The sequence below is a fragment of the Ambystoma mexicanum genome, chromosome 4p, assembly GCF_040938575.1.
Source record: "Ambystoma mexicanum isolate Mex_15411 chromosome 4p, UKY_AmexF1_1, whole genome shotgun sequence".
Classification (NCBI taxonomy): Eukaryota; Metazoa; Chordata; class Amphibia; order Caudata; family Ambystomatidae; genus Ambystoma; species Ambystoma mexicanum.
In genome coordinates, this window is record NC_090927.1 from 193,440,734 (window position 1) to 193,461,523 (window position 20,790).

The 20,790-nt window shown below is 44.6% G+C and overlaps 1 long non-coding RNA gene across 1 annotated transcript in view; it reads right to left on the reverse strand.

Annotated features, from left to right (window-relative positions):
* Positions 1 to 17,767, reverse strand: part of LOC138453130 (uncharacterized) — a 242,803-nt gene extending 225,036 nt beyond the window's left edge. Inside the window, exon 1 of the long non-coding RNA XR_011260366.1 lies at positions 17,630 to 17,767. This is a non-coding gene — a long non-coding RNA (uncharacterized lncRNA). The remainder of the gene's footprint in view (positions 1 to 17,629) is intronic.
* Between the last annotated feature and the right edge of the window lie 3,023 nt (positions 17,768 to 20,790).

Below are 20,790 nucleotides of genomic sequence, written 5' to 3' on the forward strand. Positions count from 1 at the left end.
AAAAATTATATATATATATATATACACATATATATACTTTTTTTTTCTTTTTTTTTTTAGAGGTCGCAAGAGAGACCTCAGAGGTCGCAGTTGTGACCTCTGCCAACCCCTAAATGACATCCCTGGACTGACACTGGAAAACAAGAGGAAAGATCACAAAGTATTACACACTATTGACTACACAGGTGGAAGCGCAGATGTACTCAAAGACGGCAGTGGCCACCAACCCCATGGAGGACGTGCCTCCTGTGCATTCGCCTGGTGGTGTGCTCCAAACATCACCATATATAGACAGCAAAAACTTGCTCCTTAGACTATGCTATAGTCTTCAAAGAGAAGAAGATATTGCAATCTGTCCCACCTTATACATTAGGGTGTAAACAGTGGAAGCGTGCCCTCAACAGGCCAAAGGTGCACTCGAAATGCACCCTAGTCTGGTTGGATGCAACCTCCTGTGGCGTCTGGGGATTCCTCAGTGGAGTCATTAGGCACAGAAGCTGGGGACTATCCAGAGTCACCTGCAAGGGCAAAGGACATAGATGTCAATCATGATGATTTGTGGCGCGTTGACTATAACAACAGCATCTAGATACACAGTCTGTGCATGCATGTCACATGTTTCATCATACAACACAATTTCACATTCCAGTCCTTACATGTGGCGTCAACTACTCAGGGGACATTTGACCCCTGAGTAGTTGATATGCATGATGGCCTGAGTACATGCCATGTCAACTGCCAGTGTCATGTAACTTAGTTGCAGTTTAGCAGGATGTCATCCATGTATGCCAGTGGTCTTCACACCTGACACCATGCTAATATGCTACACGAAGACTTCTGGCATTGACCAAATGTCCTCAACAACACATGAGGTAAGCCCTGCTTAGCGTGCTGAATCTCATGCCCATATGATGCCAAGAATTGCCCTGGAATCAAGCCTTGCTGGGCTATGTCGTTTGAATCTGGAGACTCATCACCTTCTAAAATTGGCTGCCGCCATAAACCTGCATTTACCGATGGTCTCTGATGACTGCTGGCAGACTACAAACTTTGTTGCGGATTGGCAGCAACAGGATTCATGCAGCCCAATCCAGGGGAGCCGGCAGGCGAAACCGGCTCCCTCCGAAGGCCTTCTCACAAGGCCATTTCCTGTCTGACCCTGTCTAGGCTTGGACGCTCAATTGAAGCAGCGTAATGAAAGGTACGTGAGTCGGCGCTCATCTATTGTCATTGAAAATCTTATATAACTATTCCTCCATTCTCGGAGCTTCCCATATTGTGTAATGTTCCTAATCTCATTGCGTGACTACTTGCTGACTACCACCACCACTCTCCCCCACTACTGCCCCCGACCCCAAAGATGGCCATGATTAGCCAACCATTCCATGCAATGCACAAACCTCTGAGCAAACACTTATGCAAGCATACAACAACCACTACCTCTGCTCTCCCACTTGCCAAACACACTACCCAAACCATATCGTGGAGGCCTGCACAGGAGATGCACAGTGACACTGCTTGACTACACGTACTCATCGCCCCCGATGAGCACCTATTAGCTCACTGCGGGCTCAGACTCCTTTCACATTAAAATGTCCGGCCTCTCATCACACACCCATGCATAGGCCTCAAAAGGCTTTGGCGCATGGTAACTTGCACCGTGGTTAAAAACTCCCATCCATACTGCTGTGCAGAGCTAATGTCACTCACCCATGCGCAACGGTATCGAAACACACCTTCCACACATCTTTCTCACTGCAAACTCTGCCTACAACCTAACCAACACTTCTAAGTCCCCAGCCTCTTGCTTACCCATCGATCTCTAGCAGCCCACTCACTAGAAATTGCAGACCTTATTACCAGCAACAACCTATCCTTACTAGCTATCTCAGAGTCCTGGCTCCACTCTGCCTCAGACCCTGCCTTTCACCTAATTACACTATCCTTCGTAAAGGCAGGTTGGATGCCAGAGGAGGTGGGATCGCCCTTATAGCAAGAAATGCCCTCTCGCGTATAGAAATTCCAACCCTCTTGCTATCTACCTGAAAACTCCTGACTCCTGCAAACTCCTAAGCACCAACCTCAACTTCTCACACATCTCTACCGTGACCCTCCACTTTGTCTACCAGGCCCCTGGCCCTATACTTTCATTTGAAGAAGATGTCCTCCATCTTTTTTCCAACTCCAAACCCACATCTAAAACACTGCTCTTGGGTGACCTTAACATTGGTGTAAACGACCCGGATGACTCTGGCTCACTGTCACTTGCCGTCTCATTGGCAGCACTGGGTATGGTTCAGCTCATTGAACCCACTCCAAGGGCAGAATTCTTGACTGGCTAGCGTACATGAACTGCAACATTACAGGCACTGTCAACCAGCCCTGCCTTTGGCCAGACCACAATATCATACCTTTCACGCTACCTATCGCAAACCCACCACCCTCAGCACCCCATACCCCTATAGCAACCTGCAGCTCCAAAAACATCTCCAAAGCCCACATCTTGCCTTTGCTGGAGGAGTTAGTCCACTCCCCTACTGGGACCTTGGACCCTGCCATCCTTGTGCAAAGCTACAACATCATTCTCACCTTCGCCATCAACACTGTGGCACCCCTCACCCAAAGAAAAGCCAAAGCGACTCTGCACTGCAACGCGTGGTTTACACCGGAACTTAAAGCCCTTCACCTTCTTAAACACTAGGCAGAAGTTAAGTGGAACATTCTCCCCTCAGGTGAGAACAAAGCCAGCTTCACTCTAGCAGCCAGCAACTTCAAAAAAACTATCATTCTAGAGAAAAGAAACAGCCTACATCTCTAGGATTGAGAAAGCCACATCCAGCTCTAGGGAGCTTTTCGCCATAATGCGTGAGCTTGACTCTTCAATGCCAATGCCCTCCAATTGCACCCAGGACAGTACCTTGTGCTGTAATATCCAAATGCCCTTTCCCACAAAATTGACACACTCCAAAAGAAGAACCCTTGCACCTGACTCCTCAACATCACAAGCCCACCTCCTCCACGTTTCACCCTTCAGTTTTAAATCTATCTCCGTCTTCGAGGCTACTCAAATCGTCAATGGCCTTAAACAATCTCATTGCAAGAGAGACTTATGCCCATCAGCTGTCATCAAAGACTGTGCAGAATATCCTGCTCTCTTCTTCACAACCCGGATCAACTCATGGACAGCATGCTCGGTACCCACCAGCCTCCAGAACGACTGGCTCCGCCTGCTTCTACGAAAACCAACCTTGGATCCAACCACCCCTTCCAACTACTGGCCCATCACCACAGTACCCTTCTTGCAAGAAATCCTTGATAGGGCTGCGTATCTTCAGATCCAGAGCTTCCTGGAAACACAGAATCTCTTGTGCCTTCGCCAATCTGATTTCTGTCCAGACCATAGTACTGAATAAGCCCTACTTGACATAAAGATTCAACTAGATGATTTCAAAGATTCCAGCAAGATATTCCTCCACTTACTTCTCGATCTGTCTTCTGCATCTGACATGTTGGATCACCAAATCTTGTGTCAACACCTGGCCCTAATAGCACACTTCTCTCCTGAAGCCACTGCCTGGATTTCATCCTTCCTTTCCGAGAGACCCATGAGCATGTTCTCATCCAGCGCTGCAGTTCCACCAGCACCGGTTCTATGCTGTGTCCCTCAAGGTTTGTGTGACCCCCAACACTTTACAATATGTTCAAGCCTTTATTTGACCTGCTTGATGACACAAGAATTATCTACACAAACTATGCGGATGACACGCAGATCCTGCTCCCCCTCACTGGCAACTATGGCACCTCTACCACACTATCCAGGTGTGGATGGCCTCCCACTATCTACGTCTTAACAATGAGAAAAACTGAACAACTCCTGGTCGGATCACACACCACACTCATGAAACTCTGCCCAGCCTACACATTTTTGATCATCAAAGGCAATTGTATTCAGGCCTCTAGCAGTGTCAAGACACTGGGAGTCTACTTGGATGCCACCCTTTCCATCATGAGACAGGTTAATGCAATTGCTTCCTCTGCAGCGCACACCTCTAAACTAATTAATGCATGTGGAACATTCCTGTCCGTGACAAACTATGTCACCATACCCAGAGCATTGATAGGATTGAGGCTTCATTACTGCGATGCCATTTTTGCTGGGATTTTCTCTCACAACATCAAAAAACTACAAATCATTCATAGCGCCCTTAAAGCAGTATTTAACCTTTCTAAGCATGAACATATCTCATCAGTGAGAAGAGATGCACACTGGGTTCCATCAGGGAGCGCATTCTCTTCATGTCACTAGTCATCACGCATAAGTGTCTTTCCAATTCAGCTCCAAAGTACCTTTCATGAACATTTTCTAAATCACAATTATATAGACCCACTCGCTCAGCATACACCAATCTGTTGAGCATCCCAAGATTCAGACGAAATAGAGCTGCAGGCGCTAGTTTCCTGGTCTCTTCTGCCAAGAACTGGAACGCTAACCCTCCCCACCACAGATCTGAACATTCATAATGGACCTTCAGAAAACACATCAAGACTTTGCTATTTGCCACTTAAGAGGAACAGCCTTTTTTTGTCCCATAATCTGTCATGTCTGTAAATCACTATCTTAATCCTGTAACCAGCACCTTAATGCCTCTGGGATTAGTGGGCTTGACAAATGCAAAAATAAATAAATAAATAAACGTGATAGGTGTTTTTGGGCTATGCACTTAGTCGTTCGCCACTCCTCTCAGGCCACACAAAGGGTGTCTGGGGCTGGCCAGGCTATTCAGAATTGTATAGAGTCGTTGGGGCAACTACTCTCCTTGTGCGACATTGTACTGTGTGGTTTTACTTTAATTGGACACTAATCTTGGTCATTGGCGATTTTGCCAACTGTGCTCTTTGCCCTTTTTTCTTGGCTCTTGGGGCACCCCCTACACATACGCTGGACACCCCTAAGTGGGCCAGCCCTCCGTTGCCTCCACATAAATGTTGTGTGATGTTGCATTGTGGTACCTGTAGGCCATTTACTGCTGCACTGTGAGTCCTACTCCTGTGGGTTGCAGTCTATCATGTGTGGCTGTGTGGGTGGGTACTGTATGTACAGGGCATTGTCAGGGCATGCAATCTCCATATGTGTCCCCCCAAATTGCATGTCACTTGTACTGCTAGGTAAGTGTGATGGTACATGTACTCACCCAATATCCAGGTCTGTTGGTCTCTGTGCCCCTCCATGTATGCCGGCAGCGTGCTGTTGCGCAGGAGCATGGCATCATGGGTCTATCCTGGGAAAAGGGCACAGCAGCGCGTGATGGTGAGGTCTGCATCACAGGTGACCTGGACATTGAGCGAGTGAAACTACTTGAGATTCTGGTAGACATCCTCGGATGCCTGAGGAGCCACATGGGTACATGGCTACATGGGTACAGTCCAGGTCTGCTAGCACATTGGGCATGTGTGCCAAAGTGCACAATCATGCCTTCATGGCATTCACCTGTGCTGGGGTGATGGGTAGGGTGATATGCCGTGACACATGGTGCAGGAGTGTTCCCAGCACCTGACTGAGCACATTCAAGAACGTGGGCCGGGAGATGCCATGCAGTGTGGCCACAATATGTTTAGAATGTGCGATCACAAGGAAGTGCAGGTCTGACACCAGCTTCACCAGCGGTGTTATGCCGGTCCTGATGTTGATCCTGCTTCCAATTTCCTCCTGGATCAGGATCAGCAGCTCAGCGATTGTCTCCCTGTTGAGCCGGTACAGGGTGTGGGTACATGGTGAAGCCCTGACCTGGGGTTTGGGCGCTTGGCTTGCATGGTGTCTCCTCCTCACCATACTCATCCTCATCTCCTCTGCTACATGTTTCCTGTGTTGGTCCTCCAGCCCCTGCAGCTCAATGTTCAGCTGGAGCAGCTACATGTCTATGCGCACACACACACCAGTGGAAGCATGGTGGTGTTGGGGTGTGTGGCCCTTTTGTACCCTTCATGAGAGCATTGGGTGCACCAGGGTGCATTGGGTTCACCTGTGGCTTCCTTTCCATCACCTATATGCATTTACCTCCTGCTTTCAGGTGGAGGTATCTCCATCTTGCTTTTGCCTGTATTACCGGCAAAAAAACTGCGGTATCACCATCATTTAGCATCTCGTAATGTGCCGGTTAAACCATTTGTACCGGTAATACTGCCACTTTTACTATATACTGGCATACTCGTAATGAGCCCCAATGTACCGCATTTAGTTTGAGCTCATGTGTGTCCCAATGTCACATCTAATGTTGTGAAACTATTGGCATAAGAGTGTAAAAAGTGGGGCGATGGATACAATATACACACCCCGTGGGTATTGTTTGCATATATTTCCTAGCCTGATCCAATAGGGGCTCCTTTATCGTGCAGCATTGAACACAAAAAGTCGAGCTAATGATTATTCATCTTTTTATCCTAACATAAAGTGACGTTGCAATGGGGTACACAGCACGTACAGCATTGCACACACAATGCTTGTCGCACTGCACAACAAACTGCTTCCAACAGTACACTTCTCATTCCTCATTCACACAACCCAGCGTGCATACACACATTCCATCATTACAGTGTACATGCGCGCCAGCATAGCACAAAGGACAGAAAGAAATAAAGACACACACAAATACACACGCACACATTGAAAACACACACACTGCTACCACCACATAGACATGCCTATACACTTAACACCCCAGCACTGCAGACACATCGTCCACAGTATTTCAAATGCACAACACCCAGTGCTCACTTCACTGCACGCATGCCACTCCGAGCTCTGATTGGATGAGGTATTATTGAGGTATTTGTATGGGACATGCAAGGACGAACTGAATCGTATCAAGGTGCGGTTGTTAATATAGCAACAATAACTCTATATAGAATCATCAAATTATTGAGAACTTCTCTCTCCCACCCTAGTGCTTTAGCTCGAGCTTATTTAAACAGATAAGATTTTAGTTGTTTTCTAAATAATGGCAATGATTCCACTTTTCTTAGCACTAGGGGAAGGCAATTCCTACATTTTAGTCCAAAAACTGAAAATGTACAGTCTCCTCTAGGCACACATTGTGTTGCGGGGATAGTGAGCAAATACTTGTCCTTCGATCTTAAGGGCCGTGTTGGTCGATAACAATTTAGCTTTTCCGTCAGATACATAGGAGCTAGATTATTAAGACATTTAAAGATGATGCATCCAATTAGAAATTTGTTCCGATCCGCCACCGCCAACCAATTGATTGATCGGCAAAGACCTGATGTTGGTGTGGACTTCTTTACACCAAACACAAGTCTAACCACAGCGTTTTGTGCTTTTTGAAGTCAGCATATTTGTTTCACAGGAGCCCGGGTCAGTAAGCTGTTGCAATAATCCAATTTGGAATTTACCAAAGCTCCCACCACTGTGGCATGATCTCTACGGGGAACATAAGGCAGTGCCTGCAGAAGCAGCCGGGGGTTGTAAAAGACGGACTGTACTTTGGCTGTGACCTGGCCTTCACAATCCAGAATACTCTGCCATATACACCCCAGGTTCCTAACCCTGGAGGCATACTTCAATTCAGGTCCCAAAAAGGAGGGTGGTGGAGGACCCCTATTTTTACCAACCAGATGCTTTGGACCGAACAAAATCACATCGGTCTTGTTCAGGTTAAGTTGGAGCCAAATCGAGGACATCCAGCCACCTACTTCTTTCAGACAGTTACTAACCCGTGTAAAGGATTCCTCTTTGTCATTTCACCTAAGGAACACCTGGGTGTCAACTGCATATGACTGTAAGCTAACCTTGTATCTTCCCAGGATGTCCATCAAGGGGCGTAAGTAAAGGTTAAACTACAACAGTGACAGGGAGGACCTTTGAGGAACTCCACAACATTGCGGGCGAGTATCTGAAAGAAAGCCCTCTAGTTTCACCCATTGTTGTCGTCCTGACAGGAAAGAGGTAAACCATTTAAGGGCGCTTGCTGAAACATTTACTATTGTCCTCAGTCGCTCAATGAGAATATTGTGATCCACTGTGTCAAAGGCCGCGGATAGATCTAACATTACAAGAAGGGACAGTTCTCCTTGATCTCCCACTCGCAATAGTTCATCCCACACCGCGACAGAACCCTGATTGTAAAGGGTCCAAAAGGGCCTTCTCTTTCGACATATTCCCAAAACTGCACTGTTACCACTTTCTCCAAAATCTTACTAGGCCATGGAAGACCTGCGACTGGGCGATAGTTCTGTAGGATCTAAATGTACCTTTTTCAAGAGTGCAGAGATTAAGGATAGCTTAAGTTCATCAGGAACTATCCTCTGGCTCAATGACATGTTTACAAAGCTAGTCATAAAAGGTGTATGGTTGATACTAACCGTTTTGCCACACACGCTAGGAGAGAACAAAGTAGGTTGTTTGTGGGTTTAAGCACTGTTAGAAGGGTGCATATGGTCTCTTCCGATACTGTATTAAAACAAAACAGAGTGCCATTTACCTCCAGTGAGTATCCTGTATCGAATTGGCTAGAGGCCTCGGTCTCCCTCTCCTGTGTGATATTTTCTTGTATTAACTTAATAGTATACAAGAAAAAGTTATTAAAAGTGTTGCCCTGTGCTGTGCTACTGAAGGTTCCCTCCCACGGAGGGCATTTTTTGGGCAAACACAATTTGAGATAACCAGAAAGAGTTCTCGTGCATTATTTGCCGCCGCGTCTATCTTTCCACTTAGAAAATCCGATTTTGTCCTAAAAATTGCTATTTTGTATTTTGTTAAAGCTGCCTTACCCTTATCTGCACTTGCAGGGGTTCTGAGTTTTTGCCATCTTCTTTCCAGTCCTCTACATGATCTCTTCAGATCTCGCAGATGAATGGTAAACCAGGGATTTGAAATGTCCTTTTGTACTTTTACTCGCAATGGGGCATTACAATCACAGATCTTATCCATGATTGTGGCCCCTTGTTTAAACAGGGCATCACATTCACGACTGAGTCAATAAAACCCAGTTCTTTCTTCAGTTCTGTGCCTAGTATTTTCTCCAGTTCTTTAGGCTTATGGAGTAGAGCCAAACTATTTGCGCTTAATGTCTGTTCTCTTGGTCTTTTGAGACTCAGTCAGAAGAGACTAAGATAATGGTCTGTCCAGGAAATTGGTAAAGTATCCTGCATCAGAATTCCTTTCCCTCTTACCAGTAATACATCTAAACAATGCCCCAATTTATGGGAAGCTGATACCACTAAGCGAGTGAGCTCGTGTGAACGCATTATCTCCCACAATCGTTTACAATCTGGGCCTGATTGATCATCAAGCCAGATGTTAAAATGCCCCAAACTGAGGATTTCTTTATACTTCCTATGTTTATATGATTTTGATCCATTGCTTCAAGAAAAAAGCTCTGCACACATACTCCCCCCAGATCTGACAATATTCCTCCCCAGCAACAGCCACACAGCCACAATGGGCTTTGTTCTTGAAGTTCTATCTCTGCATACTAGAATCCTGGATTAAAATGCTTTCTGGAGATAATAACTGCTTTACTATGGAAATTTTGAACATTGGAATGTGGCCTTACTGTGCTAACTGGGCATTATGAAATCTCACAATGCTACGGTAACTGGATATAATGGAACCTTTTGCTGATCTGCTAACAATACATATCCGTGAGAATGGTTTTGGTATCTAGGAATCAGATGACAATGGTGCACATTCTAGGGTTTTGATGTCATTACTTGGCAAAGGAATGAGTATTTGGGATTTTGATACCAAAAGCTCGAAAGGGTTGACGATCTAGGCATTTGGTAACCTCTTGTAGCTAAAGAACTGGCTTTGTGAGAGAAGGCTAGCAACAAAGCAATCACCACCTTTGTTGGGAAAGATTTAAGTTTTTATAAGATTCCTAAATATCTTGGAATTAGGCTTAATGGTGTAAGAAAGCCATTCAACATTCGAGTTGCAAAGACCAAAAAAACATGGTTGCCGGTTTGACTTTTTTGGATCAAGAAATAGCTAGAAATTGAGCATGCTTACAAGTAAGGGTAAACATTCACTTGTAAGAGTGAAGAGTAAGGTTTAAAACTCTCACTAAGGAATCTTGGTCCTTTGCCTTGCACTGATCACTGAGTCATAGATAAATACTTGAATTCAGCCCAGACAGTAACAAGAAACCAGTGAAGAGGGTGCAAGTCCCTGGGAAGTCTATCAAATTTCTAAATTTGTTCCATTAGACATTTACCAAAATTAATAAAGGCGGAGATGAGGCATTTTTTAAAGAATTGCAGAAGTTTCAGAAATATGCAGGTCACCTTATTCTCAAAAGTCACCTGCAGAACTTTGAGGGGCTGACCAGGAGCACAAGAGGGGGCAGAAAAGGCATCTGAATGCATGCATCTAAGAACCCGCTGAAACAAGCATAGACATAGCACAAGACACACTCAACAATTGGATCACCAAGGCCCTTGACCAATTAGCATCAGCTAAAACAAAAATTGGCAGCAAAATGATTCACTGAAAAACTGAAGAAAAAAAACTGCAAAATGGAAAAAAGATGGCGAGAACAATACACAGACAAAATAAAATACCAAAGACAACTCAAACTATACAAATCCTCAAAGCAAAAAGGTTCTACTACGCCCCACAAGAACAGAATCGGCAAACAATCCACAGAAAGAACTCTTAAAAAAACAAAGATATAAAAACCCCTTCTTCCTGCAAAAATTTTGTCACCACGACACAAACACTTTGTGACAACATCACCAACCACCTGAGAGCAAAAATAGACACAATCTAGGAGACCATCAACCTAGCCTAGGTAAATATAAATACAACCACAACTGCTGGACCACAGACACCAGGAGAAACACAGATTACAGCAAAACTCACCGCCCTAGAACTAATCACAGAAGAAACCTTTGCCACACTGATCAAGGCCCTGTCCCCCAGACATCTATGAAGGAATACTCAACCACAGAACCCTGTCGACACACTTCCGTAACCTAATGAATCTATCACTCAAAAGAGGAATAGTACTATCCTCCTTCAAATAAGCATGCATTAAACCACTGATAAAAGGAAGCATAAAGCGCAGAAGACCCAAGCAACTACGGACAAATATCCAACCTGCCCATCCCAGCAAAAATCCTGGAGAACTATGTCTACAAAATCCTTCTTAAACGCGTTGTAACAAATGGAATACTCAACTGATCACAAGTTGGCTTCAGACCAATGAAAGGAACAGAATCAGCTCTCCTATCGATATGGAACGACCTGAAAATAAACGCAGACAATGATACCTAGTCGTCCCTCATACTATTAGACATATCAGCGACTTTTGACACAGTCAGCCACGCACTGATAAAAAGATTGTTGGAATGCGGCATGTAGATTCCGCCCTAAAGTGGCTTACCTCAATCCTAACAAAGTCAACCAAAAGAACCTACATACCACCGTTCACCTCAAACAACAAAATATATCCTGGGGAGTCCCAAAGGGTTCCAGCCTCTCCCCTCTACTTTTCAACATCTATACGTGCCCAGAGATGAAAATCAATCAAACCCACAGATATAACAGCTTCAACAACTGCCTCACAGACATCTACAACTGGATGACAACAAACAAACTGAAACTGAACCCTGCAAAAACAGAAATAATGCTCTCACCCGTTTTGATGGAGGGAACCCACAACTGGATTGGCTTATCAGCATGGGATCGCAACCAGAGACTATCAATGTAGTAAATAACCTAGGAATACTCATGGACAACAGACTATCATTGGAATCACAAGTCAACACAATCACCCAAAAATGCTTCATTCTCCTACGACTGCTCAGAGGATTACTACCCTTCTTCTCCTTTCCCCACACAGCCGTCACAATAATATCCCTGATACACACAAGAATTGACTACGCAAACAGCCTCTACATAGGAATGCCGGAAAGACTTACCAAGAAAATCCAAAGGGTGCAGAATACAGCAGCCAGGATCCTTTTAAGACTAAACAGAAGAGACCACATCACTTCAGCACTGAATAGCCTACACTGGTTACCAGTGAGAAAACACATCAAATTCAAAGCACTCTGCATCGCCAACAAAGCCTTGCACTGACAAAGAGCGGAATTCCCCCAGGACAAGATTAGCCAATATCACCCAGGAAGGGAACTAAGATCCAGCAACCTACAAATAGAGGCAAAACACTATGAAAAAAGGAAATTCAGAAGAAGAGCGTTCTCACGCCAAATTGCTGACATATAGAACAACATATGAACAAGTTTGATGTTCTTTTCTATGTTTCTATTTTATACTGTCTTCTTCCTTTGTAACAAGATAAGCACCACTGTATTCTCGTAAACTATGCTGTGATACCCATGGGTTTGGGTGTATAACAAATGCAATAAATAAATAAACATGCCCTAAGTAATTAGAACCACAGAAGACCACATTACCTTCATGAAACGGCTCAAAACCTGGCTATTCAGCAGACGATGAGAACCTAGAGGGGGCACCACAGAAAAAATAACTGGAGCGGTGACGAGATGAGCAAAAAGACCCACAAACAAGAATCTGGCTAGATACCTTCAAGCGGCATACAAGGGGCCACGCCAGAGGCCCCAACAAACTGCCAGACTTTACTAACCTTTTCCCTTCCTGCTCCTTCTACATACCTTATGCCACTACACCAGATCTTGGACTAGCCACACTCCACATAAACAAACAGAACCCATTACTATGTCCACACCTAGAGTGAACCACCCACCTAGTCTGAAAACCATCAACAAAGCAGCTACAGCTACAACCACCTGTGACTCTGGATCCCTTATGGACACTATCTAACCAGTGCACATGACCAACCCATCATATCCACACAACACACTAACACCAACACAAAACAATACCACAGACCTGTGGTACGGAATCTTAGTCATACGGATAATAATGCATGAGGCCTCCCACAAACTACCACATGCAAAACAACACTCACAGATGCCAGTTCCTCCTGGTTCTGAATCTATCCTCTCACCCTTGTCCCCACTAATCACCCACCCCCTCTCTTGCAGAGCTACATGAGCACCTGGAGACAACCCCTGCATGGTAGCGGTGCGCAGTACAAATCAACATAACATAACATAACATGATCAACACATTAAGCTGCACTTTATGCACAAGGCAAATCATTTTTTGCACAACGGATGTGATGCACTGGTACATCACTTCACTTGCACCAAATAAATGTTTGTGAGTCAACCCCATGTCTGTACCTCTCTCACACCGAGTGAGAGTCACGTTATCAGGTGCCTATTTTCTAGAGCCACCCCAGCCGTTGCTGACTTTAGTGCAACTACAGAAAAACACAGATATATTGACGGGGAGATACTGCTTTCAATCTGTAAAAATAGACTATGTGTGAATTGTTTTGCAGGAGTTAGAGAATTGGGCCATTGCTATCAGCTTGAGAAAACGCAAACTGGGTTACGAAAGGATATGAATACCTTTATAAATAGCTTTATTGTTAATTGTTTCCAGGAGATGTCGTGGTTTAAGAATGCTGCTCCAACGTATATGGCCGCAGTCGACTTTACACAAGCATTCGACTTGGTAAATAGATCACGTCTCTGGTTAAAACTATCTAATTGCAATATCTCACATTGATTACTGGCAATTTGAATCTACATACATAAGGATACTCGTATGCAAGTGCGATTGAACAGACAGGGGGCTTTGGCTAAAGAATTCACTGCCTTTAGAGGGTTGAGGCAGGGCGGTGTGCTAGCGCCCTATCTGTTTAACCTGTACGTTTCTGATCTATGCCAGTATCTTCTATGTTATGCATTCGCCTAACCAAAGATCGGAACCCTAAATGTGCATTGGTGTCGCTTATGCAGATGGTGTACTGTTAGCTGTTCACACGCAATCGGGTCTCCGGAAGCTTCTAACAGGCATTAACCATTATGTGGCAGAAAATGAATTAGTGATCAATGAAGGAAAAACGAACATTGTGCGACTCACTAAGAATCATAAGAAACCCTGTGCTTTCACTTGGACTATCGTTAATTGTATTTTGACTCGGTTTCTGAGCATTAAGTATCTTGGGTGCATAATAGACGGATAGCGCAGTCTAGAACGACTGTTTTTTTTTATTATGTATTTATGCTTGTATAGCAGCGTTCAAAGTGCATGTGCATCGAGGCGCTAGTTACAGAGAGACTGCCACAGGGCAGTTATGTTAAGGCAGTGGGGAAGGGATGTTAGTTGAAGAGCAAGGTTTTATCCCAAGAGATGAAGGTACTACATTCAAAGGCCTCTCTATTTGCGGCCCAGATGAGGGGAATAAAGGGAAACTATTGCACGTTCCCGTTGTCTACCCTTGTTGAATATTATCACCTCAAGGTTATCCCAGGAGGTCAATGGCAAAAAAGATCTCTTGGGATAAAATTGAGGGGATGATTTGGAGAAAGGCTTTGACTCTCCCAGACTGTCTGATGATTGCTCCACTGAGGCTTGAATTGGGGCTGCTTTCTATGTCTGCCTGGTTTCATTGGAAATTATGGCCCTCATTACAAGCTTGCCGGTCCGGAAACAATGGTGCCGGTAAGCTTACCGGCACCGTTGTTTACGGAGCAGCAAACTACGAGTCTGCAGGCGGGTTGCCGTACCGCCGCAAAGGTTCGGGCGGAACAGCACCCGCCCGCAGACTTTCACTGAAACACATTGACGGTGCCGGTGTTTCAGTGGTCCCCACTCCCATAGAGTCCTATGGGACTCCATGGGAATGGGGAACAACATAGTTACCGCCGACTGACTTACCGGCAGCCGGGATTGTACTACCCCGGTGTTACTGGCAAGCCAGGAGTCAGTAACCGTTTATGGGTCCGGCGGCACCCTGCCAGATTTACCGGCACAGCTACTGCCGAATTCGTAATGAGGGCCATTGGGCCTCATTACAAGGCTGGCGGTAGCCGTGCCTGTAAAACAGGCACGGCTGCCGCCGGTATTCATTTTTTTCCGGCGCCCTGAAAAGGGCAATTACTGGGTCATTACGACCTTGCCGGACCCAGTAATTGCCCTTTTCTGGGCGCCGGAAAAAAATTCTTCCCAATTCCCATTGAGCCACATAGGGGAAGGTGGTAGCACCGGTACAGTTAATAACGGTACCAGTACTACCATCATGTTCTGCTTGTGGGTGCCGGTATGGCCACCAGGTCAGACCTGGTGGCTGCAAAGGCACCCGCTAGCAAAACTCGTAGTTTGCCGGTATGGTAACAACGGTACCGGCAAGCTTACTGGTACCATTGTTACTGTACCGGCAAACTCGTAATGAGGACATTTCAAATCCCGTAGCTAATTCTCTATTAGAATATGTGCTAATGACCACTAAAAAATCTGCGCCAATTTTAAGTAAACAAAAGAAAATTTGAAAAGCAACTCTATGTTAGTTAAGAAAATAGTATTTTCGGAGGGCTGGATCGAGACAAATAACAAGATGTGATCCTACAGGTTGCATAGAAGCCTCTTCAAATGGGACAGAGCATTGGGGTTATTCCCACAGTACCTCCAGAGGTAACCCAATGATTCCTGCGTATTTCGGCTACACCTGTGACAACTGGTGAAAAGTTGTAAGTGCGCTCTCAGGGGTCGGTGGGCATTGCATATTGCTCCCACTGGAATGATAAGGAACTCTTGCAAACCCGGAAAACATGAGCTGCTTTATTACAAAATAAGGGAACGTTGACTTTAAGAAGATGTATGCATAGTGAAACACGGTCTGGCCCAGAAGAAGTATGGGACAGATCGGTGGCAGGCCATGACACACCTCTTACTATTGCAGTTTTAAGATGTTTGAGGCATAACTGACTTAAGGTGGCACATTGTGAATATGTGTGGTTTTATGTCGAATGTATTAAAAATATTTGGAATATAGGATAGAGATTTACATGTGATTTATGCAAAAGAACCCTGCCTATTTACTCAGGGATAGGATCATTTTAAGAATTAGCTATGATCATGCTGCTGTTAGTTACCTTTTGTTTGTTTGTTTGTTTATTTATGTATGCATCGAACCCAGGGGTATCTGGGCGCATTACAAGTTACAGAATGACTTGGTACAAGTTGCAAGATAGAGCACATACATGAGATTATTTACAGAACATTAATATGAAATTTACAGTACGCCGAGTATTTACAAAGTTACTTTTACAGAAATGTACAAGAAGGCAGTTTAGGTTTCTTTTTAACTGAAGTGAATTAGGTATGAATGAATTCTTAAATTCTGTGTAAGGTTAATTGACTTAACCAATAAACAATAAATGTAAAAAAAAAATTAAAAAGCCTTTGAGCAGCATTGACAGAGGCATCTCGGCAGGGCGACCGGACTGCTACTACACACATTGCCATTGTGTGCGCCTCGGAAATGTAGGGGAGGGTGCATTGTGCGTGCAGGTGAAAGTCAGGAGACGGTTCTTGCGATTCTGGCAGAGTTTGTAAGGGACCCGACCGCAGGGTCTGCAAATTAGTTTTTTTTATTTAATATTTTTTGTTAATTATAGAAACAGATGATTATTTTTATTATGTGGGCGACCCATTAAAAGACGGTAGAGCATTTCGAGAGATATAATGGTGTGTATTATCAGCAAATAAAAAAAAGTTCACTTGTTCACAAATGTATTTTTTTTAATTTATTTACATTTATATAGCGTGCAAACAGCCCAGGGGCATTGAGGCACTGTTACTTGTAAGAGCTTAGTTACAGAGGTACAGGAATGGTAGCAGTCGGTGCATTGTAAATAATACAGGCATAATTGCACCTTTGCAATTGGTAATTACATTACAGCTTATGCAGTGAGTCATATGTATAGTATTCATGCTGATACGAAGGACCTTATGTGAAGTTGACCCCTTAGCTATGTTGAACCCTTTTGTGGGTCATTTCACAAATAAATTATAATTGAATGCAGAGGACGGTCAATGTTCGCACGTATGCATTGGTGGGTCGCTAGCATGCAAGGTTTAATTTTGGAAAAATGGAGTGTAAAATAAAAAAATAAAAAATAGGCTAAATTCCCTGCACCATTTACTTTTATAAACCAGTTTTTAAAAGATGTAAATTCCGCCTGCAAGTCTCACTTTGCAGGCGGCCTGTACAATGGATTCCTCTGGAATCTGCTTGGTTTTGGCAGGTGATACATTCTATTTATTTTTGCAGTTGTTGCAGCACGCTGCACCCTTAGGTGTCTTGGCGCAGGTTACATTGTGAGACAAAACAAAATACAGAGTACAGCGAATTCAAGAAACAAACTAGAAAACACGACGGGTAGGGAGGGGCGGATGCAGGCGGATTCAATAGGAATCTACTTGCCATTTGCCTGCAGGAAATGGTTTTGCAGGCGGAGTGGGAAGGACGAGGAAGGAACGGATTCCTCCTCCTACCACGGCCCCATCTCTAAAACCAATTTACTCCTTGGTTTAACACAATGGTTTACCACTCTACGCCAATGAAAAATATGTGGGCTAATGTATCTGTAACTCGACATTTTGTCTGTTCTCCATATGGAAAATGTAAATGATCTCAAGTATAGATTTCATAAATGCTGCCTGACTGCATTTCCCAACACCAAGCATAGATGACACAGCATATATTCTTACATGAAAAGAGGCTCGCCTCTGACAGGCGTCATGACGTCAGCGGGCAAAGGGATGTTGCTGAGCTCTGTGCACGTCAGTGCCACTGCTTCCTGGCGTCATGACATCTGCTGGCAAACGGATGTTGCTGAGTGTAGATATATCGCGGGACCGGTAGTCTCGCGAGATCTCGCCCGTAAGTGGAAGGAAAAGCTCCCGCGAGCGTTAAGCGGCAGAAGCCGGAGCAGAGGGCACACGTAAGGAAAAGCTCCCGTGAGCGGGAAGCGCCAGAAGCCGGAGCAGAGGGCACGGAGCAGGTTCAGCTCCCGGTGCTCCTCTTTGAGGCTGACAATCATTCATTTATTGGACATTATCGCTTGATCTACATCAAGCATTGTTGTAGGGCCTGTTGCCCCACTGTTCAGGGTCGAGTGTGATATCTGCATTAATGAAGCTGATGTAGGAGCCACAATAAAGGAGTTCTACCAGCAACTCCCAAGTCTACCGTGCATCCTTTTTACTACACTGATCTCTGTGCACGTCAGTGCCACTGCTTCATGGAGTCATGCCACTGCTTCCTGGACGCTACGTGCAGGACTTGTTTGAGGTCAGCAAAAAGAGTGCCTGCCTACCAACCTCCTATTTCAATTCACTGCACACGTTTCATAGATATATACAAACGAATCCATTCCTTAACAGACATGTAAAATATAAACCTGTAAATATAAATTCAATATACATCCTAGACCACATTAATTTATAGGAAAAGACAATTTTTTTGTCAAAAACAATTAAAACCGGCGGGAAAATAAACATATTTTTCAGTCAGTGCCTGGAGTCACAGAGAACTATCAAAGGCATTTCTTTTTAAATAATGCCTGTAAAAGTGTTTAACGGGGAAAAGATCGACAGTGGTTCGGTGTCCTTTCGACAATCATCTCTCCCCACTCCTTACTTTTCTCCCCCATTTTTCATAAAACTCAATGTCAATGTTGTCTGTCTTTGCCTTTACTAAACCCTAGCAAGGATTACACTGCATGCATTGTTATGTCAGGCGAGGCTCGGCTTCCTCTGACGGGCGGCATCTCAAAGCGTGGAGGGCGTTTCTGGGGCTCACCTGACATCAGCTGATGACACAAGGCTCTGACTGAGCCATGTGGGAGTCAGCTGCTATTTCCTGATCTCTACGTGCAGGACGTGTTTAAGGTGACGCAAACTTTTCTTTCAGCTGAAAGTTGTGCCTGGGTTTGAATGAGTCTCTCTAGCACTCAGTCACAGCATGGCATGAGCGTTGTAAGGCAACAACCCTGCATGAGATTCTGATAGCACACACAAGAGTTGCCTGAGCTTTGTGGCCTATGTGTGGTTAATGGGTTGGCAGGGTGATTACGTACCCGTGGCATAGGACCGGGCATTGTAACCTAAGACTGTCAAGATATTTTGGTCTGTGACTGCCATGATCCCTCACCATTGACAATCTGGCCAGGGCTCGTGGGAGTTGTGGTTCAAAATATCACTAGAGCTGCAGGTTGTAGACCCAGGTTATAGGAAATTAGGCTTTGCCATCCTTAATTTCACTGCTCGCTTTACAACCCTTTGACAGTGCTTTACTTGTACCTTGAGCTCATCGTTGTGCAATGCTGCTGCCTGTGGAAAGTGCTGAATACAGTCAGAGGAAGGCCACCTACAACAAGGGCCAAACACTATAGACTGGGGAAAAACACTCTCCTAGTTTACAGCTCTGTTTCCAACGATGATAAAATATCGGCAAGTGAGGCAGCACTAACATAGCATGTTCCCGACACAGTAAAATAAAACATCTAAATAATGAGGTCAGCTCTGGGCTGTTCTTAAAAACGGACTTACCAGTTAGCAGCTGCAGAAATCATGTGTCTTTTGTTGTCATTGGGACCGAATGCCATCTCTAAAGACAGAATAGCTTGAGCTTTTTTGATCTTTAGCAATAAATGATGTGGGTAGCCAGTGCTTCAGATAAGATTTGTAGGTGGGAGTATTTTACTCCGTATTTGGGTGTGAAATCATTTTTGGCCGAGTAAAAGGGTAAGTACAATTTCCAATGTGTATGTACAAGAAAGAAGTGAACCTGAAAGCCAGAACTGGTTCATTATTCCACACCTGGCATGGCACAACTTGAGATCTCTGCAAACATCCCAGCGTATAGCTGTACTTCTTTTAGACTTTCAACCCAGACAAATCTGTGTGATAATCACCTGCTTGAAGTCATTGTTTGATGCTTGCAACCATTTTAATAATGTGCGTAGTATGCATGAAATTTGCAAATATGCAATTAAAGATGGTAAATGCCTTCCAACAGATGGCCAGCCAAAGTCTCCTGCTTGGGTCAGGGCTATGGGTATCAGAGATGCTGCTGGGCTTTCTGTGTGTTTGTTTCAGCAGCATGGTCTTTCTGCAGAGTCTGCCAATGCTTTCCTTTATGTGTGAATGCTCCTGGAGGGAAAGTGCTGACAATATGCAAGGATGAGGCCCTTGCATACTTGTCTATTTAGCAGGAACATCCAATATCCTGCAGTCAGCGAAGGAGCATATTTCCCAATAAGGGTTTTACCCGTGTGTCTAGGCTCCATTTATATAATTGAAAAGGCACAAACGTTAGTGAAATGATTTTATTTCATCTAATGGCGTGAACAGAAATAAGACAAGGCTCTGGTGCAGATAGGGCTCTGGTGGTTTATTTCTTTTTTGGCCTCTCCTCAGTTCCCTGTGCGTTTGTGTCTAACTCTTTTAAGTCAGGGCCATTTTAATGTATTTTGAGGCCTATGCACAGACAACTTTGCAATCCCTAAGCAGGGTTGTCCAACTCCAGGTCTTGAGGTAGGGACGTCATTTTGGGGCTGCCAGGGGTCGCACCTGCGACTTCTGAGATCTCCTTTCCTACCCCTTTGGTCTCCCTTACTACCCCTAAAAAAAAATAGAAACCCCTGGGCTGTTGCTAGCGCCATGAGCTCTTTGTTTCTGGAGTGGCTGGCTTTCTTGTTCAGGCCTCTTAAAAAAACAGGGGGTTCCAAAAGTGTACCACTTTGAGCAGTGACCCTAAATAATAAAGAACAGGAATTAAAAATACTTTGTCGTTCTGGAAATCTATAGAAGAATTGCTAGACTCATTAAAGGTTTTATTTCAGACACACTCCAGGGGGTGAGTCACT